Source organism: Trichechus manatus, unplaced genomic scaffold (assembly GCF_000243295.1).
Source record: "Trichechus manatus latirostris isolate Lorelei unplaced genomic scaffold, TriManLat1.0 scaffold00238, whole genome shotgun sequence".
NCBI classification, from domain to species: domain Eukaryota; kingdom Metazoa; phylum Chordata; class Mammalia; order Sirenia; family Trichechidae; genus Trichechus; species Trichechus manatus.
This window is the reverse complement of record NW_004444174.1, coordinates 1155642-1178325: the sequence shown is the minus strand read 5'-3', so window position 1 is coordinate 1178325 and position 22684 is coordinate 1155642. Positions and strand designations below refer to the sequence as shown.

Here is a 22684-nt window from a genome sequence, read left to right as displayed (position 1 = left end):
TGAATTATAGTATTGGTGAAGAATATTAAATATACCATGTACTGCTAGAAAAATGAACAAATCTGTCTTAAAAGAAGTACAACCAGAATGCTCCTTGGAAGCAAAGCTAGAGAGACTTCGTCTCACTTACTTTGGACATGTTATCATGGGAGATCAGTTCCCAGAGAAGGACCTCATGCTTGGTAAAGTGCAGGCATACCTCGAAGATATTGTGGGTTTGCTTCCAAAATACCATAATAAAATAAATATCATAATAAAGTGAGTCACACGAACTTTTTGGTCTCCCAGTGCATATAAAAGTTATGTTTACATTATACTGTAGTCTATTAAGTGTGTAATAGCATTAGATAGAAAAAAAAAATACATACCTTAATAAAAAGAACTTTATTGCTAAAAATGCTAACCATCAGCTGACCTTCATTGAGTCATCATCTTTTTGCTGGTGGAGGGCCTTGCCTCAATGTTGATGGCTGCTGACTGATCAGAGTGTTGGTTGCTGAAGATTGGGGTGGTTGTGGCTATTTTTTAAAATAAGACAGCAATGAAGTTTGCCATATCGATTGACTCTTACTTTCACAAAAGATTTCTCTGTAGCATGCGATGCTGTTTGATAGCATTTTACTCACAGTAAAAAGTCTTTCAAAATTTGAGTTAATCCTCCCAAACCATGCCACTGCTTTATCAACTAAATTTATGCAACATTCTAAATCATTTGTTGTCCTTTCAGCAATGTGAACAGAATCTTTACCAGGAGTAGTCCCTCTCAAGAAACCATTTTCTTTGTTCATCTGTAAGAAGCAACTCCTCATCAGTTAAAGCTTTATCTTGAGATTATAGCAATTCAGTCACATCTTCAGGCTCCACTTCTAATTCTAGTTTTCTTGCTCTTTTCACCAAATCTGCAGTTACATGCTCCACTGAAGTCTTGAACCCCTCAAAGTCATCCATGAGGGCTGGAATCAGCTTCTTCTAAACTCCTGTTAATGATGGTATTTTGACCTCCTCCCATGAATCACAAATGTCCTTATCGACACCTAAAATGGTGAATCCTTTCCAGAAGCTTTTCAATTTCCTTTGCCCAGATCCATCAGAGGAATCAGAATCTGTGGCTGCTATAGCCTTATGATAGGCATTTCTTGAATAATAAGATTTCAAAGTCAAAATTACTCCTTGATCCATGAGCTGCAAAATGGATATTGTGTTAGCAGGCATGAAAACATTAATCTCCTTGCACATCTCCATCAGAGCTCTTGGGGTGACCATGTGCATTGTCAATAAGCAGTACTATTTTGAAAGGAATCTTTTTTCTGAGCAGTAGATCTCAACAATGGGCTTAAAATATCAGTAAACCATTTTGTAAACAGACTTGTTGTCATCCAGGCTTTGTTGTTCCACTTACAGAGCACAGGCAGAGTAGATTTAGCATAATTCTTAAGGGCCCTCAGATTTTTGGCATGGTAAAAGAGCACCAGTTTCAACTTAGTCACTAACAAGAGAGTCATCTTGTCCTTTAAAGCTTTGAAGCCAGGCATTGACTTTTCCTTTCAAGCTATGAAAATCCTAGATGATATCTTCTGCTAAAATAAGGCTGTTTTGTCTACATTGAAAAGTTGTTGTTTAGTGTAGCCACCTTTATCAATTATCTTAGCTAGATCTTCTGGATACTTTGCTGAAGCTTCTACATCAGCACTTGCTGCTTCACCTTGCACTTTTATGTTATAGAGATAGCTTCTTCCTTAAACCTCATGAACCAACCTCTGCTAGTTTCAAACTTTTCTTCTGCAGCTTCCTCACCTCTCTCAGCCTCCATAGAATTGAAGAGAGTTAGGGCCTTGCTCTAGATTAGCTTTTGGCTCAAGGGAATGTAGTCGCTGGTTTGATCTTTATCCAGACCAATGAAACTTCCTCCATTTCAGCAATAAGGTGTTTCACTTTTTTATCATTAGTGTGTTCACTGAACTTTCACTTTACGTCCACCACTTGGCTAACCATTTGGTGCAATAGGCCTACTTTTGGCCTGTCTCAGCTTTTTCTGTGCCTTCCTCGCTAAGCTTAATTATTTCTAGCTTTTGATTTAAAGCAAGAGATGGCAATTCTTCCTTTCACTTGGACACTTAGAGGTTACTGTAGGGTTATTAATTGGCCTGATTTTAATTTGTCATGTCTCAGGGAATAGGAGGACCAAGGAAAGGGAGAGAGACAGGAGAACAGCTGGTCTGCGGAGTAGTCAGAACAGACACAACCTTTATTGATTAAGTTCTCCATCTTATATAGGCGCAGTTCGTGGCACTCCAAAACAATTACAAAAGTAGCATCAAAGATCACTGTTCACAGACCACCATAACAGATATAATAATAGTGAAAAAGTTTGAGATATTGCAAGGACTACCAAAATGTGGCACAGAAACTTGAAGTGAGCACATGCTATTAGAAAAATGGTGCCAATAGAATAGCTTGATACAGGGTTGCCACCAACATTCCATTTGTAAAAAAACAGAATATCTGCAAAGCACAATAACGTGAAGCTCAATAAAACAAGGCATGCATGTAGAGGGTCATCTAAGAAGAAGAAGACCTTGAAACAGATGGATTGACACAGTGGCCACAACAATGGGATCAAGCATAGCAATGATTGTGAGGATGGCACAGGACCTGGTGGTGTTTTGTTGTGTTGTGCATGGGGTCCCTGTGAGTCAGAACTGACTGGTAAGAGTTGGAACTGACTCAACGATACCTAACAACAACATATATTCATGCATATTGAACATCCTTTTGACTCTACTTGCTACTTCACTTCATCCCCATTGCATGATCTCTGTTCAGATCACATCATCTCTTTCCTCAATAACTTTTAATATTCACTTGATTAAAATCTCTGTTCTAAAATTGTCTACCTTCATTCTTTCAATAGAAAACCAAAGGGATTTTTTCCCCCTTAAATGTTAGTATATGCATATCTCTCTTTTCTAGAAAAACTAAAACTTTCTAGTAACATCCTCCATACGGGTTACAACTCAAACTTCATACTATGACTTTACAAGTGTAATTTTATAATATTTCCTTTCCTTCCCACTAACTTCTCTAGCCTCTCCTCTCCCTCCATCCCAGTCTCCGTCACTAAACTCTATTCTATTGTCATACTGACTTTTTTTTGCAGATTGATCAATATGACCTGCTCTTTCTTATCTTTCAGTGTTTGTGTATGCTATCCATAATACCACATCACATCATTTTGCTTTGTTAACTTCTACTCATTTTTTTTTTCTTTTTTAGATCTCAGCTTAGAAAATACTGCTGTAGAAAACCTTCCCTAAACCTTTAGACTAAGGTAAGCACCTTATTGTAAATCTCACAGTACCTTGTATTTACTCCTATATAGTACTTGCCTCCCTCTATAAAAAGTGATTCTGGGAAGCCAGTGCTGGACCTTATTTATTGTTATTACCCTTAGAGTCTAGCATAGTGCCTGGAATAAAGTTACTATTAAAGAAGTATGTGTAGTGTCATGAATTAACATATATATGTAATATATATATACACACACAAAATGGTGATAATAAGTCATTTGCAACTCTTAGGATTGTTGTGGGGTTAAAGGAAAACATACCTGTAAAATGTTTAGCTCAGTGTCTAGCACATTCTAAATACTCTGTACATTTGAATTAAAATAATATATATACACATATGTATACATATATACACATATACACACATACACACACACATACGTATATATACATGAAGCCCTGGTGGCGCAGCTCGGCTGCTAACCCAAAAGTTGGTAGTTCAAATCCACCAGCCACTCCTTGGAAATTCTATGGGGCAGTTCTACTCTTCTCTGTCCTATAGGGTTGCTATGAGTTGGAATCAACTCGATGGCAATGGAGTTGGTTTTGGGTTTGGCATACACACACACACACACAAAAAAAAAAAAAAAAAAACCATGAGTCATGGCTATGTAATAGAAAATCAGCATATTTTAAAATATACTCTTATATTAATACTACTTTATGTCATAGTTCTGGTTTAAAATCTAACTTGTCTTTACATCAAACATAACAGTCTAATAATGACCATTCAAATTGTGTCTGTATGTATGTGCTACTGACATCACAGACACACATGCCTTCAGACACAAGCATAAAAAAAGAATGAAATGTGCAATCTCAACAATCAATCTAATGGAAGGAAGTTTTCAGTGTTTATTGATGTAGTAGCTCCACAAAATCATCAAAGATCTGGCCTTTTTCCAGCCCTCTCCTCTCTCATGCTTTTGGCATGGCTTGGTTCTCTGGCTTCCTCCCCTCAGATTGGTAACACTCCTGCAGCAGTTCTCTGAAAGGGATGCTATTGTCTCATTTTTAGGAAAAATAAACTTTCTCATCATCTCCACCCTCATCCCAGCAGGTTTCTACTCATATCCTATGGCTAAATATTAATTTCTAGTTCTATTTTTAAATCTCTGGAAAGAGAGATGGGATTGCGTTTATCCTGATCTAATAATGGAGAAGCAGAAATAGATGTTGATAAGGCCAGCCTACTTTACACCAATACTAAGAAGGCAGGGTCAACCACCATGACCAGTACAAAACCAAAGGCCAAGAAAGTTGGCACAGTTAAAGCTCTAGAATCAAAGCACATCCAGTGTTCTTCTTTGTTAGGCAAATATGAAAATATACAAATATTACGGATAGTAACAGGGAACTAGGTAGCTCTTATATGGTTAGTCTAAGTGGTTTAGTTTAACGCCGACTTACTGATTAAATTATACAAGGACTATTTCAAGTTTAACTTGAAAGAAAATAAAAATAGATTGCTAGAGGAAAGAAAAGTGGGCTGTTTAATATGAGCAAAAATATTCTACAGCTATGTGTCTAAGAAACAGATTTGTTCATTGTAGTTATCCTGATAAATAGTGAATAGAGATGGTTTCAAAAAATTCAGCTACATTTATACATGTGGAAAAGGCTTTCTCTTGAACAAGATAAATATTTGACATGTCCCATTAGCCAAGTATTAAAATATAGATATCTATAAATATAGATGTAGATGATCTAGATATAGATATATATGTGTGTTTATATATACAAATATGTATATATATACATATGTATATATGTATATTCAGAAAGAAAGAGTAGAAAGAATGTAGATATATAGTCTAATATAAACGTTATATGGATTTAGAGAAAACACACACACAAATGAACAACAGAAAAATTATCTAGTTAATAAAACAGTGTAGATAAAAGTTCTGGAGAGAGATAACCAACTCTTAGTGTATGTATTTGTTTCCCAGCCCCATCATTCACTAGCAATGTGACCTTCCTAACTAATTCACAGTTTCTTTTTCAGCAAAATGGTGATAAGTCATTTGTAACTCTTAGGATTGTTAGTGGAGTTAAAGGATAAAAATGCCTGTACAATGTTTAGCTCAGTATCTAACACATTGTAAAAACTGTGTTCATTTTAGTTACAGTAATCAAATGAAGATCCTTATTTGTAATATTAAGCCATAATAAACTAATAAGCAGAATCATCTTTTTCATAAAACTTCTTTTTTATTACTGACTAATATGTTTTCATTTAACCAGACACTATAAGCAGTCCAAAATCATTGTTGCAGTAGGTTCAACTTCTTTCCTTTATTCATATCCCTGTGGAAATTAAATGGAAACATAATACTTTATATAAAGCTACATATTAAGAGGAAAACTTGTCTCACTTTAATTTTTTTTTGAGGCTCATAGTCTATTTATAATAAAAAATCATGAAAACATGAATCAAGAGATATGACATTAGGTAAGTTGGGAAACAAGAGCTGTAAAAGAACATACAAAAAAGTGAAACTGTAGCTCAAAATGGAGGTAAAACCGCCACCCGGTCGCCCCCAGCCCGACTCTGGCCGTCGCCGTCGCCGCCGGGGGGAGGAGGGCCATGATCCAAAGGAACCAGAGCAGTTGCGAAAGCTGTTTATTGGTGGTCTGAGCTTTGAAACTACAGATGATAGTTTAAGAGAACATTTTGAGAAATGGGGCACACTCACAGATTGTGCGGTGATGAGAGACCCCCAAACAAAACGTTCCAGGGGCTTTGGTTTTGTGATTTACTCTTGTGTTGAAGAGGTGGATGCAGCAATGTGTGCACGACCACACAAGGTTGATGGGCGTGTAGTGGAACCAAAGAGAACTGTTTCTAGAGAGGACTCTGTAAAGCCTGGTGCCCATCTAACAGTGAAGAAAATTTTTGTTGGTGGCATTAAAGAAGATACAGAAGAATATAATTTGAGAGACTACTTTGAAAAGTATGGCAAGATTGAAACCATAGAAGTTATGGAAGATAGGCAGAGTGGCAAAAAGAGAGGATTTGCTTTTGTAACCTTTGATGATCATGATACAGTCGATAAAATTGTTGTTCAGAAATACCACACTATTAATGGGCATAATTGTGAAGTGAAAAAGGCCCTTTCTAAACAAGAGATGCAATCTGCTGGATCACAAAGAGGTCGTGGAGGTGGATCTGGCAACTTTATGGGTCGTGGAGGAAACTTTGGAGGTGGTGGAGGGAACTTTGGCAGTGGTGGGAACTTCGGTGGAAGAGGAGGCTATGGTGGAGGTGGTGGCAGCTGAGGTAGTTATGGAGGAGGTGATGGTGGATATAATGGATTTGGAGGTGATGGTGGCAACTATGGCGGTGGTCCTGGTTATAGTAGTAGAGGGGGTTATGGTGGTGGACCAGGATATGGAAACCAAGGTGGAGGATATGGTGGCGGTGGTGGATATGATGGTTACAATGAAGGAGGAAATTTTGGCAGTGGTAACTATGGTGGTGGAAATTATAATGGTTTTGGAAATTACAGTGGGCAACAACAATCAAATTATGGACCCATGAAAGGGGGGGGCAGTTTTGGTGGAAGAAGCTCGGGCAGTCCTTATGGAGGTGGTTATGGATCTGGTGGTGGAAGTGGTGGATATGGTAGCAGAAGGTTCTAAAAATTCAACAGAAAAGGACTACAGTTCTTAGCAGGAGAGAGAGTGAGGAGTTGTCAGGAAAGCTGCAGGTTACTTTGAGACAGTCGTCCCAAATGCATTAGAGGAACTGTAAAAATCTGCCACAGAAGGAACGGTGATCCATAGTCAGAAAAGTTACTGCAGCTTAAACAGGAAACCCTTCTTGTTCAGGACTGTCATAGCCACAGTTTGCAAAAAGTGCAGCTATTGATTAATGCAGTGTAGTGTCAATTAGATGTACATTCCTGAGGTCTTTTATGTGTTGTAGCTTTGTCTTTTTCTTTTTCTTTTCATTACATCAGGTATATTGCCCTGTAAATTGTGGTAGTGATACCAGGAATAAAAAATTAAGGAATGTTTAACTTTTCAATATTTGTGTAGTTCAGTTTTTCTACATTTTAGAACAGAAACTTTAACAAAATGCAGTTTTGAAGGTGTTTCCTTGTGAGTTAACAAGTAAAGAAGATCATTGTTAATTACTATTTTGTATGAATTTTGCTAAAGTTAACTGTAAAGAAACACCTGCTGACTTGCAGTTTAAGGGGAATCTGTTCTCCTCATTTCCAAACCATGATATGAATGGGCACTGACATGTGGAGAGAATAGATATTTGTATGTTTGCAATGTGTGTTTTAGATAACAACTAGGATTGGGTATTTAAATTAGTATATTTGTGAATTTAATAGCGTTAAGATTTACCTTCAATGAAAAATCTCAAAATTCCTATTTGGTTTTTGTGCATTTTCTTTAAAAATGTAATCAGATATGATTTAGTGTGTTAGCTTTGCTAAGAGTCCTAGCTGTGTTTAGAAAATATACATTTACTTTGGTCACATTTGAACTGCTGCCGTAATTTTATCTGGGTGCAAAAAGTGTCTGCTGCCCTCTGCTAAAGTTCTCGATTGGGGTAGTGGATTTTTTACCCTTTCTTCCTAGTTTAAAAACCATTCTTAAAAAACTTCAGATACAGACCACTAAGCCTGCTGTACCCAAGCAAATTAGTGGCTGCCTTTTTTTTTTAAATTCTTTTTGAAGCACAAGAGGCTTATAAATTTTCAGTTCTTTTCCCTTGGTTTAATTTTTTTTTAAAAATTGATACCAGCTCTCAGAGCAAGAGAATAAAAATCATGTATTGTTGAACCCTTTACTGGCTGGTATGTTTTCCTGTTTGCACTCTATGCATTTTACTGGATGAAATCAAGGATAGTCTAGGTATAATCATCCGAAATAACTTAATGCAGCAGAAATGTAGCACAGTTGCTCAGTACAAGCTTCTCACTTCCGAAACGCCTGAATTCAAATTTGGATGATCTGAATTCTTACTCTCGTGTAAACTCCCAAAGAACACACTGTTATTCCCCATGTCCGTTTCAACCTAAATCATGTTGGTATGAGTTATCAATTTGTTTGGAAGACCGTGGTTGATAGGAGTTTTAGATAATAAGGTCATATATATACAAAAACCAATGTCTGTTTTGGCACCAGCTAGTGCTTAACAATTTCATTTGAGCCCTAACTATGTGCCCTGCTGTTATTTTTTTCTTTGACAGTTGAACACAATTCAGAGATTCTTTTGTTTTAAGAAGTACTAAACAAAACAAGCAATAAAAAGGGGAATGGGGCATGCTAGTGTTTGAATATGCTCTATCTCATTGCTCTAATTCTGTGCCTCTGTGCATTATTAATATTTGGATGCATGCAATGTCAGCATGGAAATCGGTCTTCACAGATAACTACAGTTTTCCAGAAAACACAAACCAATAAATGTAACAACATTCCATCTGTTAATGGGCATACATGAATAAGCAGTGTAGAAACTAGGCTAATATTAGAAAATGGTTAAGTCCTTAACAACTTCAAGTGTGTTTTTATAATCGGACACTGTCAATGTTCATAACATAAACTTGGGTACCTGGTCAAAATAATGCTTGGGAAGCATTTTATTAAAATTTAGCTAAATTGTCTCAAGTTCTTTTATTCATATAATAAAGGTTGAAGGAATGGGGGGAAAAAAAAAGTGACACTGTAGAATTAACAGTAACTGTTAATCCATAGATAATAATGTTCTACAATCCTGAATACCAAGGAGTTTGTCTTTTCTATGTTTTATAAGGCCAGACTACTTTACACCATTACTAAGAAGGCATCGAGGTGGTTCTTAATAATGTTTTATCTAAAGACCCTAGAGAAACAAAAAAACAAAACGTATTGCCTTCAAGTCAATTTCTACTCCTAGCTACGCTATAGGACAGAGTAGAACTGTCCTATAGGGTTTTCAAAGCTGTAAATCTTTACAAAATCAGATTGTCACATTTTTCTAGAGTTCTATAAGAGTATCATGCTGTTTGTGGTAGTCTTAAATGAGCATAATCTCGGCAAACAAGGAAGCACGTATTAGGATGCATTCTTTGAGGACATTATCATGAAAATATCATAAACATGAGACTTCCAGTTTCCAATCTGACATGTAAAGAGCTTGGAAGTTGTCACTCCTATCCTCACAACAACAAAAAAATAAAGATAAAAGATTGAAAATCAACAACTGTTCTTAGGTTCATCAGAAAATTGAGGTCACAAGGCAAACTGCCATCTTGAAAACTGGAGGGTCAGGTGGATACAGAGAATCACAACTAACTGGGAACAGAAACTACCACGGGAGCCAGCATCAGGTAGATACACTTGAAGAGTAATTGACTAATTGCTCGAAGCTGAGCCTGGGTTAGCTTGAGAGATTAAAAACTCTTGGAAGTCCAGCCTTGGTGAGACTTCTCTCACCCTCAATTTTAATGGGTTTTACGTACGAGATCCTGACCAGGATCTCACTGTGAAGATGGGAGAAACATCCATTCATGCTTCCAGAGGAAAGTCACAATTTGAAATATACCTTAACAATGGACAACGCTCAAGAGGGAATTTTACTAGAGTCTGGATGGTCCAGGACAGATAACACTTCCTTCTGTTGTGCATGGGGTCACCATGTGTCAGGGGACAACTCAACAGGAGCTCACAACAACAACTAACCTTTTACCAAAGCCTAACAAATGAAGGGGTTTAAAACAAAGCAAAACAAAACACTGCAACAGAAGTTAAGAATGTACTTAATGGATTCATCTGTAGACTGGACACGGCTCAGAAAAAATCAGTAGCTTGAAGATATGTCAATAGAAGCTTGTCAAACTGAAAAGCAAAGAGAAAAAGAATGGAAAAAATAGAACAGAATATGGAGGAACTGTGGGGCAATTATAAAAAGGAAAACATATACGTAACAGTGGTAGTAGAAGGAAAAGGAAGGGAAAAAGGCACAGAAGAAATCTTTCAGCAAATAAAGGCTGGGAATCTTCCAAAATTAATGCCAGGCACTAAACAACAGATCCAGGAAACTCTGAGAACACCAAGCAGGATAAACAGCAAGAGATCTAGGCGTATTACTATGAAACCTGTGAGAGCTAGAGCTCAAAGAGATTGCCTTGTTTTTCTGCATCCTGAAAGTTTTCTGCCTTTGACAGGGTGCAGTCTTACCAATCTTCTGTCTCTCAGTGGAAAATATTTTAGTTTTCCTTCTCTGACAGGTTCCCCCTTACACAAGTTCCAGCTTTCTCAGGTTTTACTGTATATTAAAACTTCAGAAAATCAAAGACAAAGAGAAAATTTTAAAAGAAGCCTGGGAGGGAAAAACACCTTAACTATGGAGGAACAAGAATAAGAATTGCATTGGATTTCTTTCCAAAAACCATGCAACAAGAAAAGAATGGTGTGAAATATTTAAAGTATTAAAAAAAAATTAAAAAGTCTAAATAACAAAATTATCTTTCAAATGTGAAGGAGAAATAAAAATTTCATAAGACAAACAAAAGTTGAGGGAATTTGTCACCAGTGGGACTGCCTAGACAAAAATATTAAAAGAAGTTCTTCAGAGAGCAGGGAAATTATATAGGTTGGAAACTCAGATCTACATAAAGAAAGGAACAGTATTAGAGAAAGAATAAATAAAGGTAAAATACATTATTTTTTTTCTTATCTTTAACTGTCCTAACATTTGTTCAAAATAATAATAGCAATAATATATTGGATGGTTGTAGCTTATGGATAAGTGACAAGTGTAGCAACAATGTTATAAGGAATGGGAGAGAGAAATTAAGAATACTCTGTTACAATGTAACTAGACTACCTGTAAAATAATCCAGTGGTATTTGAAAGTGGAGTTAGATTAGTTGTAAATGTATATAGTAAACTCTAGTAATCACTAAAAAATTAGTTTAAAGTATAATTCATACTCTAAATAAAAAGTGGAAATATATTAAATGCTCAATTAAAAGCAGAGTAGAAGACAAAAAAAAAGTCCAATGGATAGAAACCAGCCACGAATACGGTAGTTATTACTCCACTTCTGTAAATAACCATGTTACATGTAAATGGTCTAAATATATCAATTAAAAGACAAAGACTATCAGAGGGGATTAAAAAAAAAAAAAGATACGATCATATGTTATCTACAAGAAATTTATTTTGAGTATAAAGACACAGAAACACAAAGTTAAAGTGATGGAGAAAGATATATTATGGTAACTGTTAAAAAACAAAAAAACAAACAACAACAACAACAAAACTATATAAATTTCAGACAAAGTAAATTTTAGAGTAAGGAAAATGATCAGAAAATGAGAAGATAATTGCATGATAATAAAGGGGTCAATTTTCTAAGAAGACATATTGATACTGAATGTGTTTGAAACTGAAAACAGGGCCTCAAACTTCTTGAGCAAAAACTGAACTACAAGGAAAAATAGAAAAATCTACAAATATACCTGGAGACTTCAATACCTTTCTGTCAGTAATTGGCATATCAAGCAGGCAGAAAATCAGCAATGACATAGTTGAACTAAACAGCACCATCAATCAACTGGATCTAATTGACATTTAGAAGATACTTTATCCAACAACAGCAGAATGCACATTCTACTCAAGTTCCCATTGAACATTAATCAACATAGATGACATCCTGGACTGTAAAACTAATCTTAACAAATTTAAAAGAATAAAAACCATACAAAGCATGTCTCAGACCACTATGGAATTAAACTAGAAATCAATAACTGAAAGATACCTGAAATATTTAGTCTGTCATACTGAGGTGGCTTGTGTGTTGCTGTGATGCTATAAGCTAGGCTACTGCTATTTCAATACCAGCAGGGTTACCCATGGCAGACCAGTTTCAGTGGAGCTTCCAGACTAAGACAGACTAGGAAGAAAGGCCTGACTATCTACTTTTGAAAATTAGCCAGTAAATATCTTATGGGTCACAACAGAATATCGTCTGATATAGTGCTGTAAGATGAGCCTTCTAGGTTGAAAGACTCTCAAAATACACAGTGGCTGCAACAACGAACGCCTTCAGACCAACGATCATGAAGATGGCACAGGATCGGGCAATGTTTTCTTCCATTGAGCTTGTGGTCACCATAACTTGCAGCTCACTTCACGACAATTAACAACAGCAACAAACAACCCATATTTGCACAACACATGAGTCAGACAAGATGTCTCAAGATAAATTTAAAAATGTTTTGAAATGAATTAAAATGAAAATACAACTTATCTAACATTTGTGGGATGCAGCAAAATCAGTGTTCAGAGGGAAATTCTCAGCATTGAATACATATATAAGAAAAAAAGATCTCTCTTAAACATAGATGCAAAACTCTCAAAAAAATATTAGCAAATCAAAACCAATAATGTATAAAAAGAATTATACATCACAACCATGTGGGATATTTTGCAGTTATGCAAGGCTAGTTCAACATTTGTAAATTAATTAATGTAATTCATCACATCAACTTGCTAAAGAAGAAAAATCATATGATCAGATAAATAGATGCACAAAGTACATTTGGCAAAATCTAACACCATTTATGATAAAAATTCTTAGCAAACTAGGAATAGAGGGCACCTTCCTCACCTTGATAAAGGACATCTACAAAAGAAAAAAAAAAAAAAACCCTGCAGCTAGCATCACACCTAATAGTGAGAAAGTAGATGGTCCCCTACTTTCTCTTAGGGAAAGTAGATAATTTCCTAAAACAGGAAAAAAGACAAGGATGTCCCTTATCACCACTCCTATTCAACATCATAATGAAAGTCCTAGCTAAAATAATGAGAGGAAAACGAGATACAAAAGTATACAGATTGGGGAGAAAGAAATAAAACTCTCTTTGTTCACACACGGTATGATGATCTACGTAGAAAATCCCAAAGAATTGACCAAAAAAAAAAAAAAAAAAAAAAAAAAACTGGAAATAATAAGCGTATGGCAATGTTTTAGGATAAAACGTTAACTTATAAAAGTCATTTGCTTTCCTAAATACCAGCAATGATCAATTGAAATTTAAAATGAAAAACACAACATAATTTACATTAAACCAGATATCATCAATTCTATTCCGACTCATAGCGACCCCTTGTTTTGCAGAATAAAACTGATCTCCATAGGGTTTTCATGGCTGTGACCTTTTGGAAGCAGATTACCAGGACTTTCTTCTAAGACACCCCTGTGTAGGTTCAAAAAGCCAGCTTTTAGGTTAGCAGCCAAGCATTTAACTGTTTCTGTCACCCAGGAACTCCACCATTTACATTGGCACTAAAGAAATAAATATTTCGGTATTAAACTAACAAAATGTGTACAAGATCTATATGAGGAAAACTATAAAACTGATGAAAGAAAATCAAAGAAGATCTAAGTAAATGGAAAAATATTGCATATTCATGGATAGGAAGGCATTGTTAAGATGTCAGTTCCTAATTCAAATCCCAGCAAGTTACTTTGTGAATACAGAGAAACTGAATCTTATGTTTACATGGGAAAGCAAAAGACCCAGAATAGCCAATACAATACGGAAGAACAAAGTTGGAGGACTGATACTACTCAACTTCATTACTTACTATATAAACTGCATTGATGAAGACAATGTATTGGAGAAAGAATAGACAAAGAAACTGACCCACACAGATACAGTCAACTCATCTTTGACAAAATAGAGAAAGCAATTCGTGGAGAAAGAATAGTCTTTTCAACAAATGATACTGTAACAACTGGATATCCACGTGCAGATAATATGAATCTGGACACAGGACTTACACCTTTTACAAAAATTAACTCAAAAGGGGTCATAGATATCAATGTAAATCATAAAACTGCACAACTTTTAAAAGAACATAAGACAAAACTAGGTGACTTTGGTGATGACTTTTTAGATATAACACTGAAAGTACAAACCATGAAACAAAAAATGGATAAGCTGGACTTTATTAAAATTAAAAATTTCTACTCTGAGAAAGATACTGTCAAAAGAAAAAAATAACAAGTCACAGAGTGGGAGAAAATATTTGCAAAATACAAATCTGATAAAGGATTTGTATGTAAATATAAAAGAACTCTTAAAGCTCAACAATAAGAAAATAAACAACCAAATTTAAAAATGGGGAAGATATCTGAACAGACACCTCACCAATGATGACACACAGATGGTAAAGAGGCATGGAGTATAAAAAGATACTCAACATTATATATCATTAGAGAACTGCAAATCCAAATAACAATGAGATACCACTACACACCTCTCAGAATGCCTAAAATCCAAAACAATGACAGTACAAAATGCTGGCAAGGATGTGGAGAAATGGAACTCTCATTCCTCGCTGGTAGAAATGCAAAATGGTACAGCCACTTTGGAAGACAGTCTGGCAGTTTGTTACAAAGCTAAACATAGGTTTACCATAAGATACAGCAATCTTGCTCCTTAGTATTTGCCCAGAGGAGCTGAGAATTTACATTCACACAAAAACCTGCACATGAATGTTCATAGCAGCTTTATTCATAATTGCTCCAAATTGGAAGCAACCAAGATGTCCTTCAATGGAAGAATGAATAAACAAACTGTAATACATTGATACAATGTGAAATACTATTCAGCAACGAAAAGAAATGAGCTACCAAGCTAGGAAAACACGTAAAGAAACCTTAAATACGCATTGCTAAGTGAAAGAAACCAATCTGAGAAAGTTATGTACTGTATGATTTCAACCTTACTACATGTCTAGAAAAGACAGTAAAAATCAGTGGTTGCCTGGTGTCTCAGTCATCTGGTGCTGCTCTAACAGGAATACCACAAGTGGATGGATTTAGCAAAGAGAAGTTTATTCTCTCACAGTGCAGTAGGCTACAAGTCCAAATTCCGGGCTTCAGCTCCAAGGGAACGCTTTCACCATCGGCTCTGGAGGAAGGTCCATGTCATCAGTCTTCCCTTGGTCTGGGAGCTTCTCTGCGCAGGAACCTCAGGTCCAAAGGACGCGCTCTGCTCCCGGCAATGCTTTCTTGGTGGTACAAGGTTCCTATGTGTCTCTGCTCTCTTTTCTCTTTTATATCTCAAAAGAGATTGCATTAAGACACTAATCTTGTCAACCTCATCAGTATAACCTCATCACAGTGATAAAATTTACAACACATGAGAAGATCACATATAATCTCGTCATAGTGATAGAGTTTACAACACGTAAGGAAATCACATCAGATAACACAATCATACAATACCAGGAATCATGACCTAGCCAAGTTGCTACACACATTTTTTGGGGGACACAATTCAATCCATGACACCAGGGGTTCAGCAAGGTTCAGGGAATGAGTAAGTGGAACACATGACAATTTTTTTTTTTTTTTAACCACGGGACATTTTTAGGGAAATGAGACTATTCTGCATTACAAATAATGGTGGATACATGACATTATGCATTTTTCAAATACCATAGAACTGTACAACACAGAGTGTGCCCTAATATAACGATGGACTTTAAACTGAAGTTTAAAGGTAATAACGCTTCAGTACTGGTTCATCAGTTGTAACAATTACAGCACACAAATGCAGGATGTTATAATAGGAGAAACCGCAGAGGGAGTGGGAGTATATAGGTGCTGTCTGTACTTGCTGCACAATTTTTCTCTAAACCTAAAACTACTCTAAGAATAATGTCTACTAAAAATTATCAAGAACACATTTTTCATTTCAGGGACACACACACTGATTACCACAACACTCATAGTAGCATCCTGAAATAGTGAATCAGACTCTGGAGTCACACAGCCTGGGTTCTACTAACCTCTATTTCATAGGGTTATTGAAGAATTAAGTAGGGTAATGCATTTAAACCCTTAGAACAGTCCATATCTGGCACATAGTAAGTACAGGATAAATGTTGGCTGTGATTATAATTGTGACAAGTATCCAGTCAGATATATTTCGGAACAGTAAATATGTAGCAACACGATTGTTTAATCTTCAGTGGATCTCAGAGAGATTTAAAAAATTGCACACATTGCATAAGTAAAACAATACAGTTGCATTTTTTCTTTTTATATGAATAAAAGTTTGTTCTGAAGCTTTATTTTTAACCCCTACTATATTCTGTGGGCTTAGCATCTGCTGAAAAAAAAGTAAAATATGCATGCTGTGGTTGTAGAGTCATTTTAAATGAATAGAATTATTTACCAAAATTTAAGTCTATTTTAGCTAATATTTATTATAAAATCAGTACTCAGACAATAATAAACATAACAACTGAGCTTCAATCTGGTAGTTTCTTTTTACTTTTTGAAAAGCTGTATTTAACCATGAAAATATTAGGAAGTCAGTATCAAGCTGCATTAGTAGCTTTTCCTCTCACATAGAGAGTCTTATTTAAGGAGTCTGTTAACCCTAAATATCAGAGTTAACTTGCATGTCTTGTCAGTGCACTGTATATTCAAGCAATACAAAAGGCTGTACACATAGAAGGTACTTTGAGCAGTTTTCAAAGAATGATCCATGATTGAAGTAATATAGTTGTTTTGAATACTACCTTATTCTATTTTACACATTTTCATAGTTTCCTTGTTTATCATGCTGCAATATCTGACGTTTTCTACTACAATCTTCAAGTTTACTAAAACATGAAAAAAGGCAGTGAAGATGTGGGTGGGTGCATTCTACACTGTCATAGAGTTGATTTAAATCCAGCTTACATGGTTTCAGAATCTGCAACTCTAAAGCTGTTGCTGAAGGGATAGCTGTAATGTGCTAGAAAACCTGGACAGTGCCAATATAGCTCTGTAGCAGATCTAAATTTATATTGTGTGTGTCATCTTCAAATTGTTAAGCCTTTTACTCAATAATCAATATTCCGTCCTGCACAATAATAAAGCATAGAATTATTTACGGTTATAATTAAGATGTACTTTCAGTTATAAGAGGAAAGAAAAGTTACTGCAGAGGTGATGTGATTTAATGAAAAGGCCATTCAACAAGCAGCTCAGACTCTCAAATGAGATAATGTGAAAGCCTTTGGCGAAGGAAAATATAAAGTATTATGCAAACTCATCGTGTAAATATTAAAAACCTAAAATGTTCTTTTTTTTAACAGAGCTCATGTATTTGCAGGCTATCTGAATAGCATTAAGGATTATTCAATAAAAACAGTAATATATGGTACCATGGAAATCTCTAAGACCCATATTTCAACCTCTAACTTGAAATGTATTGCTTTTGTGATTTTAAGGTTGACCCTTAACATCCTTTCAACACACATTCTTTTAAACTTTGTTTGCTTTTATACAGTGGTGTTTTGTTGGCGTTCTTGTCTTTTTCTTTTTGGAAACGTTCCACAGCAACTGCACTATTAAAACTGGACATGATCCAAAAAGGTCATAAGAGGCTATGACAAACTTCGATTCAGTCTCAGTGGAATAAATGCAAGGTAATTGTCCCAAAGTCATCACTTTTTCAATGTCTCAGTAAATCTGGCTTTGATAACATGAAAATTTGCCTTCATGGAATCCTGTGGAGGAAGGAACATGCTTACATTTCCTGTTAAATTCCAGATTACACAGAAATTTCAGAGAGCTGGCAAAAGCCTTAAGCTAATTTAAGAAAGCCCTGCATCTTTTTTTTCTTTTTTTCTTTTACATTTGAATGTGTTTCAAAGTGGCATGTTTTGCAATTGACATTAATAATATCATTATCTTTTTGTATTTATTTTATACCCTTTCAATGTGAAGTTCAGGAATCGCCGTAAAAATGATCTCATTAATCTTCAGAACACCTTTATGTGGAACATAGTGGGAAAAGTGTTACCCTCTTACAGAGGGAGAAAAAGCATAAACGGTTTAGGTGAACTGCAATTAAATCAGTGGGACATCCAGATGTGCAACCAGGGTTTCATACTTTTTCCCTTTATTTCATTCTAATAACAGCATCTTAGGTCTTTTAACTTTCTTCATTATATCCCTCTCCCCTCAACTAAAACATGAGCTACTTCAAACAGGAGATTCAAAATACAATGTTTTATTTTGTTTTTTAATTATATTTCTAGAGCCCAGCACAAAGTACAGAAGCAATCAATAAATGTGTATTAAATCAAATTAAGCTAGCTTTGTTTTTCATTTAAAATATACATGCATTTTTAAAAATTCAAACTTTGAAAAAGTGTTATATAGTGAAAAGTAAGTCTCGCTCCCATTCATATATATAGTCCATGAACCAGAGGCAAATGCCATTAACATTTTCTTCTCTTATGTCTCTTTCCAGGCACTTTCATGCATATTAATGAGTTTGTGGGTCTTTGTATTCATTTTAGAATAAATGGGAGCAAAATAAATACACATTTACTTTTTTTAAATAATAAAACTTAATATTTTGGGATTTTTTAAAAACTATTTGGAAATTATTTCAAAATTAAAGTAACAAGAACAAAAATAGTATAAAGAACACCTATATACTCCTTGCCTAGATTCAGCTGTTACTGACATGGTTCAGTCTGTGTCTCTTTCTCTCCTACCCTCCTTCTCACTCTTTCTCTTTCTGTCTCCTGAATAGTTTGAGGTTAGCAAGCACATATTATAGTTTTTTATCCCTAAACATTTTTATTTTTATTTTCTAAAAATAATGATATTTGATATTCTCTTACATAACCACAGAAAAATTCTCAACCTCAGGTACCATCTTTTTACACAAATAACACCCGCCTTCTATTTTTTTTTTTTTTTTTTGCCAATCACCTAACCTCCAGGGGTATTTTCTGTAAGTGATATGTTAATTTTTTTACGAAAACACCTTAGTGGGGGGAGGGGAAAGGATGTGATTGGCAAGAAAAGCAGAACATGCATGTTACCTGCACAAAAATACAATCATTTAATATTGATACAATACTTTAAATAATACATATCTGTATGCCAGTTTTGTCTATTGACCAAAAAAACTCCTTTATAGTATCCCCTCGACTGTCCAGTTGTTATGTCTCTTTAGTTTCTTTTAATCTGGCTCGTATCAGAAACTTTGTTTTTTATGCCATTAACAAATTTGAAAAATGCAATCTAGCCCCCCCTCCTTTTTAGTTGAATATTCCTCCTATTGGGTTTGCCTGTTGTTCACTCAAGATTAGTTTTAGATAATGCATCCAGATAAAAAAACTACCTAGTGATCTTTTTTTCTTCTCTAGGAGTCAAACTTCATTCCTGGGTGCTACAAAACATTAAGTGCTAGACTACTAGCCAAAAGGGTGATGGTTCAAATCCATGTAGAGTTTCCTTGAAAGAAAGTCCTGGCATCTGCTTTTGAAAGTTCACAGCTTTGGAAACCCTAAGAAGTACAGTTCCATTCTGCAATGTATGGGGTCCCTATGAGTTGGAATTGACTTGACTGCAATTTCTTTTGTTTTGTTTTGTATTTTGGGGAAGTCAAATCTGGAGGCATACGATGTCCATCTATCCTGCATTCGTGATGATAATTTTGAAAATCCAGTCAAGATGTTGTTTCATTTATACAAGGTATAATGACTATTTTTGCTCTCCTTTGAAAGTAACAGGCAATCTCCGGGGAGTTACTTTAAGACCATATAAATATCCTGCTCCACATCAAAGATTTCTCCCTAGATTTAGCAACCATTGATGATTCCTACCTGATCCAATCTTTACTACAATAGATGCAGAATGATAATTTGCCCACTCCCACTCTCTGTATTTTGTAGTTGGCCTTCTGCATTCTAATATAAAAAAGTCATCTCTTTTATGCCATTCATTATCTGTTTATTATCAGTGTGGATTCATGAATTATTCTTCTTATTAATAGCTTATAATTGATTGCTGTACTTAATTATTTTGGTTCTCAACATTTCCCAGATTTTTTCAAGACCTCACTCAGTGTCTAGAAGGACTTACCTCAGGGACAGAGCTGTCTTGTCCAAGAGGAAGGGCAGCTGGAATCAGCAAAAATGCTTTATGACAGCTGATTCAGAGGTGGCCTCAGAGCCCAAATCTGTTTGACTCCTGTGTGTGGGAAAACACTTCATAATGTATTACCTAAATGCCGCCTAAACATCCTCCAGCCCTAACTGCAGGTGGTTAACCACATGTCAAGGCAGGTTGGTCTAACAATATTGACAAATTTTAGCCTCTGTCTGACCTGCAGACTCACTTGGTCCCACCAGGCCACTCTTCCCATGACACTGTCATAAGTTTGGTCAGCCTCCATTTTATTGATTTCAACAGCATCCATTTTAGTTTGGTCAACTTAGAGGCCTGCATGAACAGCATCTGGCTGTTTCCCACTAGGAACCCCCAACACCTCCTGATTTACTTTTATGGTAACCTAGATAACTGCCTAAGAGTGGCCAGAACATAGGCTGGGTCCTCGTGTTGCCCCACCCAAACCACTAAGTGTGCTATGCTAATAAGATCCTTACACACAGATGAAACCACCACCCACTTTGACTATTCCCACCTCCCTCCTTTAAAAGACCCAATAAAAACTTAGCCTGCACCCTCGGAACCTAAAAAAGAATGTGCCGTATGTCCACCATCTCGCTTTCTTTTTATCCATGCACTCTCCATGTGGCCCTTGGGCACACTGTGTTCCCCCAGGACCTGAGAGTATAATAAAGTTCTTCTTTCCAATTCCTGCTTGTTGTGGAAGCCTGACTTACCAGAACTGGCAAATTCAGTCCTTCAATACAGACTGTTGTGGAGGCTAGGCACCATCCCTAGTTGGGGATGTCTGAAAATTTTGCTCTGCTTCATTTCTCTTAACAGGCCAAGCTGATAGGAATCTCAATATACAAGGCCCCACCAACAGGCCCTAAGCTTGGAGTGACTAGATAAGTTACCTTACATAGGGGTGGCTGCTAACCCTGTGGCATCATCAAAATGTGGCATGTCTGGTATAGTAATATGCCCTCCTCTTTAGCTATAACCTCATCTAGATAAGAATAATTTATTTAAAAAATTACAAAAGCATTACTCAAGAAGAAGAACAAAGTGGGAGGCCTCACGCTACCTGATTTTAGAAACTATTATACTACCATGGTAGTCAAAACAGCCTGGTACTTGTACAAAAACAGATATGTAGATCAATGGAACAGAATTGAGAATCCAGACATAAATTCATCCACCTATGAGCAACTGATATTTGACAAAGTCCCAAAGTCCATTAACTGGGGAGAAGACAGTCTCTTTAACAAATGGTGCTGGCATAACTGGATATCCATCTGCAAAAAACTGAAACAAGACCCATACCTCACACCATGCACAAAAAATAACTAAAAATGGATGAAAGACCTAAACATAAAATCAAAACCAATAAAGATCATGGAAGGAAAAATAGAGACAACACTAGGAGACCTAATACATGGCAGAAACACAATACGGACCATAAGTAACAATGCAGAAGCACCAGAAGAGAGGCTAGATAACTGGGAGCTCCTAAAAATCACTTATGCTCATCAAAAGACTTTACCAAAAGGGTAAAAAGACAACCTACAGACTTGGAAAAAATTTCCGGCTACGACAAATCTGATCGGCATCTAATCTCCACCTATACACTGTTGGTGGGAATGTAAAATGGTACAACAACTTTAGAAATCAATCTGGAGCTTCTTTAAAAAGCTAGAAATAGAAGTACTATACGATCCAGCAATCCTGCTCCTTGGAATATATCCTAGAAAAATAAGAGCCATCACATGAATAGATACATGCACACCCATGTTCAGTGCAACACTGTTCACAATAGCAAAAAGATGGAAACAACCTAGGTGCCTATCAATGGACGAATGGATAAACAAATTATGGTATATCCACATACTGGAATACTACGCAAAGATAAAGAACAACAATGAAGCTGTGAAACATAACATGGAGGAATCTGTAGGGTATTATGCTGAGCAAATTTAGTCAATCACAGAAGGACAAATATTTAAGACCACTATAATAAGAACTCAAGAAAAGGTTTAAACACAGAAGAAAACATTCTTTGATGGTTACGATGGTAGGGAGGGAGGGTGAGAATTATTCACTAACTAGATAGTAGGCAAGAATTATCTTAGGTGAAGGGAAGGACAGCACACACTGCAGGGTAAGTCAGCACAACTGGACTAAACCAAAGCTAAGAAGTTTCCTGAATACAATCAAACACTTTGAAAGACAGAGTAACAGAGGTAGGAGTCTGGGGACCATGCTTTCAGGGGACATCTAGGTCGATTGGCATAACAAAGTTTGTTAAGAAAATGTTCTGCATCCTACTTTGGTGAGTGGCGTCTGGGGTCTTAAAAGCTTCCAAGTGGCCATCTAAGATGCATCAATTGGTCCCAACCCACCTGGA

General features: G+C 36.0%; 1 protein-coding gene and 1 pseudogene across 1 annotated transcript in view; one reads left to right on the top strand and one right to left on the bottom strand.

Annotated features, from left to right (window-relative positions):
- The window catches only part of MGAT4C (MGAT4 family member C), a 314263-nt gene that overhangs the window by 269973 nt on the left and 21606 nt on the right, over positions 1–22684 (bottom strand). The window lies entirely within an intron of this gene.
- Positions 5862–7180, top strand: LOC101345591 (heterogeneous nuclear ribonucleoprotein A3 pseudogene; annotated as a pseudogene).